A 6,740-nucleotide genomic window follows, 5' to 3' on the forward strand; every position below is an offset into this window, starting at 1 on the left:
TGGTGGCACCAACCAGGACTAAAGGGGGGCATTGGTCACGGTTTGTGCCACGAACCGTGACCAATGGCCCCCTTTAGTCCCGGTTGGTGCCACCAACCGAGACCAAAAGCCTTGTGCGGCTGCTGCGTCGAAAGTTTAGTCCCACCTTGCTAGTTGAGAGGGGTGCGCAGTGGTTTATAAGCCCCACTGCCGCACCCCTCTCGAGCTCCTCTCCATTGCAGGCTTACGGGCCTAATTGTCACTGCTATGCCTGTGGGCCTACTGGGCCTCCTGCGGGCCTGGATCCTGGCCCTTGGATGGGTTTCTAGTCGTATTCAGGTCGTGGGGGCCCAGTAGGTGGCATTTTTTTGTTGCTTTATTTATTTACTTCTGTTTTTTTGCTTTATTTTTTAATTCTTTATGCTTTTAGTTTTAGAAAAATTATAAACTTTTTTGCTTTTGTTTTCTTGTTGCTTTATTTTTTAATTGTTTATGCTTTTTGTTAATGCCATTAGTTTCTACTTACAACAAAATACTTATTGTTGCTATTTTTTTCCAGCTTTTTTGTTTTGTTTTCTGCATTATTTATTTTCTTTTGTTTTTTGCTTTATTTTTTTTATTCTTTTTGCTTTTAGTTTTAGAAAAATTATAAACTTTCTGTTAGTGCCATTAGTTTTCAAATTTGAAAACACTTTTTTAGTTTTTTTGTTTTCTTTGTTGCTTTATTTATTTTATTTTGTGATTAAATATACTATAAAAATAGTTTTTTTCCTGTTTTTTATTTGTTTTTTGCATTATTTATTTTCTTTTGTTTTTTGCTTTAATTTTTAATTCTGTTTGCTTTCAGGTTAGCAAAATTATAAACTTTCTGTTAGTGTCATTAGTTTTAGAAAAATTATAAACTTTCTGTTAGTGCCATTAGTTTTCAAATTTGAATAGTTAAAATTTGAATTCTTTGAAATTTGTGTGAATCACAAGTTTGTGATTAACTTACTAAAAAAATGAGAATAGATGCGCTTATAGAGAAAATTCAACCTAAATTCATAGTAAATTTCTATGAATTTCAGAGAAATTCATTATGAATTTAGGTTAAATTTTTCTCTATTAGGGTATCTATTTTCATTTTGAGAGGAGCTCAACAAGGTAGAGAGGGAAGGGCTTATAAACCAGTGTGAGCCCCCTTCGGTTGGCGAGGTGGGACTAAACTCTGCCCGCAACGAGGACCAACCCTTTAGTCCCGGTTTGTGGCACAAACCGGGACTAATGGTCATGGGCTAGGGGCGAGGAGCAAAATTATAAACTTTCTGTTAGTGCCATTAGTTTTAGAAAGTTGAAAGTTGGCATGGGCCAGGGACTAATGGTCATGGTATTACGAGGGCCGAACCATAAGGCATTAAAGCATTTCAAATGAACTCTGAAAAAGTTGAAAGTTGGCATGGTATCATAATTTCACCCACATAGCATGTGCATGTACAAAATGGACAATGGTAGCATGTTCGTGTGTTACAAAGTTCGCATGGTATCATCATAATAGTTGCGGGAGAAAGTCTTCACTTTTTCTTCGCTTGTGTCATTTTCTTATTGCGCCGTAACCATGGATAATCTTCATTGTTTATCAGGATGCTTGGGTCAGCCTTGACATTGAAGGGAGGAATTTCATGAAACTTTTCATAATCTTCAGATATGTCTGTCTTGCCGTCCACTCCCAGGATGTCCCTTTTTCCTGAAAGAACTATGTGGCACTTTGACTCATCGTATGATGTATTCGCTTCCTTATCTTTTCTTTTTCTTGGTTTGGTAGACATGTCCTTCACATAGATAACCCGTGCCACATCATTGGCTAAGACGAACGGTTCGTCAGTGTACCCAAGATTTTTCAGATCCATCGTACTCATTCCGTACTGTGGGTCTACCTGTACCCCGCCACCTGACAGATTGACCCATTTGCACTTAAACAAAGGACCTTAAAATCAGGTCCGTAGTCAAGTTCCCATATGTCCACTATGTAACCATAATATGTGCCCTTTCCGCTCTCGGTTGCTGCATCAAACCAGACACCGCTGTTTTGGTTGGTGCTCTTTGGTTCTTGGGCGATCGTGTAAAATGTATTCCCATTTATCTCGTATCCTTTGTAAGTCAATACAGTCAAAGATGGTCCCCTGAACAACAAGTACAGCTCATCACAAACAGTGTTGTCACCTCTGAGACGTGTTTCCAACCAACTGCTGAAAGTCCTGATGTGTTCACATGTAATCCAGTCGTCGCACTGCTCCGGGTGTTTGGAGCGCAGACTGTTCTTGTGTTCATCGACATACGAGGTCACCAAGGTAGAGTTCTGTAGAACTGTGTAGTGTGCTTGAGACCAAGAATATCCGTCCCTACATATTATTGAGTCTCTTCGAAGAGTGCCTTTTCCAGCCAGTCTCCCCTCATACCGCGATTTAGGGAGACCTATCTTCTTAAGGCCAGGAATGAAGTCAACACAAAACCCGATAACATCCTCTGTTTGATGGCCCATGGAGATGCTTCCTTCTGGCCTAGCGCAGTTACGGACATATTTATTTAGGACTCCCATGAACCTCTCAAAGGGGAACATATTGTGTAGAAATACGGGCCCCAGGATGACAATCTCGTCGACTAGATGAACTAGGACGTGCGTCATGATATTGAAGAAGGATGGTGGGAACACCAGCTCGAAACTGACAAGACATTGCGCCACATCACTCCTTAGCTTTGGTACGATTTCTGGATCGATCACCTTCTGAGAGATTGCATTGAGGAATGCACATAGCTTCACAATGGCTAATCGGACGTTTTCCGATAGAAGCCCCCTCAATGCAACCGGAAGAAGTTGCGTCATAATCACGTGGCAGTCATGAGACTATAGGTTCTGAAACTTTTTCTCTAGCATATTTATTATTCCCTTTATATTCGACGAGAAGCCAGTCATGACCTTCATACTGAGCAGGAATTCAAAGAAGATTTCTTTCTCTTCTTTCGTAAGAGCGTAGCTGGCAAGACCTTTATACTGCTTCGGAGGCATGCCGTCTTTTTCGTGCAAACGTTGCAGGTCCTCCCGTGCCTCAGGTGTATCTTTTGTCTTCCCATACACGCCCAAGAAGCCTAGCAGGTTCACGCAAAGGTTCTTCATCACGTGCATCACGTCGATTGAAGAGCGGACCTCTAGGTCTTTCCAGTAGGATAGGTCCCAAAATATAGATTTCTTCTTCCACATGGGTGCGTGTCCCTCAGCGTCATTCGGAACAGCTAGTCCACCGGGACCCTTTCCAAAGATTATGTAGTGTAAATCATTGACCATAGCAAGTACGTGATCACCGGTACGCATGGCGGGCTTCTTCCGATGATCTACCTCGCCTTTGAAATGCTTGCCTTTCTTTCGACATTGATGGTTGGTCGGAAGAAATCGACGATGGCCCAGGTACACATTCTTCCTGCATTTGTCCAGGTATATACTTCCAGTGTCATCTAAACAGTGCGTGCATGCGTGGTATCCTTTGTTTGTCTATCCTGAAAGGTTACTGAGAGCGGGCCAATCGTTGATGGTCACGAACAGCAATGCCTTAAGGTTAAATTCCTCCTGTCTGTGCTCATCCCACGTACATACACCGTTTCCATTCCACAGCTATAAAAGTTCTTCAACTAATGGCCTTAGGTACACATTAATGTCGTTGCCGGGTTGCTTAGGGCCTTGGATGAGAACTGGCATCATAATGAACTTCCGCTTCATGCACATCCAAGGAGGAAGGTTATACATACATAGAGTCACGGGCCAGGTGCTGTGATTGCTGCTCTGCTCCCTGAAAGGATTAATGCCATCCGCACTTAAAGCAAACCATACATTCCTTGGGTCCTTTGCAAACTCATCCTAGTACTTTCTCTCGATTTTTCTTCACTGCGACCCGTCAGTGGGTGCTCTCAACTTCCCATCTTTCTTTTGGTTCTCACTGTGCCATCGCATCAACTTGGCATGCTCTTCGTTTCTGAACAGACGTTTCAACCGTGGTATTATAGGAGCATACCACATCACCTTCGCAGGAACCCTCTTCCTGGGGGGCTCGCCGTCAACATCACCAGGGTCATCTCGTCTGATCTTATACCGCAATGCACCGCATACCGGGCATGCGTTCAGATCCTTGTATGCACCGCGGTAGAGGATGCAGTCATTAGGGCATGCATGTATCTTCTCCACCTCCAATCCTAGAGGGCATACGACCTTCTTTGCTGCGTATATACTGTCAGGCAATTCGTTATCCTTTGGAAGCTTCTTCTTTAATATTTTCAGTAGCTTCTCAAATCCTTTGTCAGCCACAACATTCTCTGCCTTCCACTGCAGCAATTCCAGTACGGTACCGAGCTTTGTGTTGCCATCTTCGCAATTGGGGTACAACCCTTTTTTTGATCCTCTAACATGCGGTCGAACTTCAGCTTCTCCTTTTGACTTTCGCATTGCGTCCTTACATCGACAATGACCCGGCGGAGATCATCATCATCGGGCACATTGTCTGGTTCCTCTTGATCTTCAGCAGCTTCACCCGTTGCAGCATCATTGGGCACATCGTCTGGTTCCTCTTGATTTTCACCAGCTCCCCCCGTTGCAGCATCACCGTATTCAGGGGGCACATAGTTGTCATCGTACTCTTCTTCTTCACCGTCTTCCATCATAACCCCTATTTCTCCGTGCCTCGTCCAAACATTATAGTGTGGCATGAAACCCTTGTAAAGCAGGTGGGAGTGAAGGATTTTTCGGTTAGAGTAAGACCTCGTATTCCCACATTCAGTGCATGGACAACACATAAAACCATTCTGTTTGTTTGCCTCACCCACATCGAGAAACTCATGCACGCCCTTAATGTACTCGCAGGTGTGTCTGTCACCGTACATCCATTGCTGGTTCATCTGCATGCATTATATATAATTAAGTGTCCAAATTAATAGAAGTTCATCATCACGTTAAAACCAAAGTGCATACATAGTTCTCATCTAACAACATATAGCTCTCCAGAGCATCTAATTAATTAAACCATACATTGAAACTATGTAAAACATTTCAATGTGAAAACAAATGCGATCATAATCGCAACCAAGGTAACAATTGATCCAACGGCATAATGATACCAAGCCTCGGTATGAATGGCATATTTTTTAATCTTTCTAATCTTCAAGCGCATTGCATCCATCTTGATCTTGTGATCATCGACGACATCCGCAACATGCAACTCCAATATCATCTTCTCCTCCTCAATTTTTTTTTATTTTTTCCTTCAACAAATTGTTTTCTTCTTCAACTAAATTTAACCTCTCAACAATAGGGTCGGTTGGCATTTCCAATTCACATACATCCTACATAAATAAAATCTATGTCACGTTGGTCGGCATAATTTTCATAAACAATAAATGAACCAATAGTTATAAAGATAATATATATATACCACATCTGAATCATCGACAAGACGAGGGCCGACGGGGGCGGATACCAAAACCATCGCACTATATAAGATGCAATAATAAAAGTAAGAAAATAATACAAGTATCTATGTAAACATACAAGTAAGAATATTTTTCCTTTCAGATAGAAGATAAGAACAAGAGGCTCACCGCGTGGTGCCGACGATGAGCTCGGCGCGGGTGATCGACGGCGGTGAAGACGGGGACGGGGCGTGACGGACCGCTAAACCTAGACAAATATTATGGAAAATGGAGCTTGGAGAGGAGAAAGCTTAAATAGTGTGGCTCGGGCATTCCATCGAACACCTTGTGTGCATAGGAGGTGAGTTAGAGCACCACCAAGTCCTCTCCCCATCGGCCAGAAAAAAACAGAGCAGTGTGCTCTGCTCTCACGCGAGGGGGTATATATAGGCACTTCATTGGTCCCGGTTGGTGGCATGAACCGGGACTAAAGGGGAGCCTTTGGTCCCGGTTCAAGCCACCAACCGGGACCAATGGTGGTGGGCCAGGAGCGAGGCCCATTGGTCCCGGTTCATCCCACCAACCGGGACCAAAAGGTCCAGATGAACCGGGACCAATGGCCCACATGGCCCGGCCGGCCCCCTGGGCTCACAAACCGGGACCAATGCCCCCATTGGTCCCGGTTCTGGACTGAACCGGGACTAATGGGCTGACCCGGCCTCGACCAAAGCCCTGTTTTCTACTAGTGTAGGCATCACGTCCAAAATTAGTAGTCCGACTCCTGCCTGCATCTACTACTATTACTCCACACATCGACCGCTATCCAGCATGCATCTAGTGTATTAAGTTTATGGAGAAACGGAGTAATGCAATAATAACGATGACATGATGTAGACAAGATCTATTTATGTAGAAATAGACCTCATCTTGTTATCATTAATAGCAACGATACATACGTGTCGGTTCCCCTTCCGTCAGTTCGATCAAGCACCGTAATATCAAACCCATCATAAAGCACCTCTTCCCATGGCAAGAAAAAATCGATCTAGTTGGCCTAACTAAACCAAAGATTCGGAAAATAAATACGACGCTATAAATAATCATGCATATAAGATATCAAAAGACTCAAATAGCTTTCATGGATGAAAACATAGTTTTGATCATAAACTCAAAGTTCATCGGATCCCAACAAACACACCGCAGAAAGAGTTACATCAAATAGATCTCCAAGAGACCATTGTATTGAGAATCAAAAGAGAGATAGGAAGCCATCTAGCTACTAACTATGGACCCGTAGGTCTAAAATGAACTACTCACGCATCATCGGAGAGGCA

This window comes from Triticum dicoccoides, chromosome 2A, assembly GCF_002162155.2.
Source record: "Triticum dicoccoides isolate Atlit2015 ecotype Zavitan chromosome 2A, WEW_v2.0, whole genome shotgun sequence".
NCBI classification, from domain to species: Eukaryota; Viridiplantae; Streptophyta; class Magnoliopsida; order Poales; family Poaceae; genus Triticum; species Triticum dicoccoides.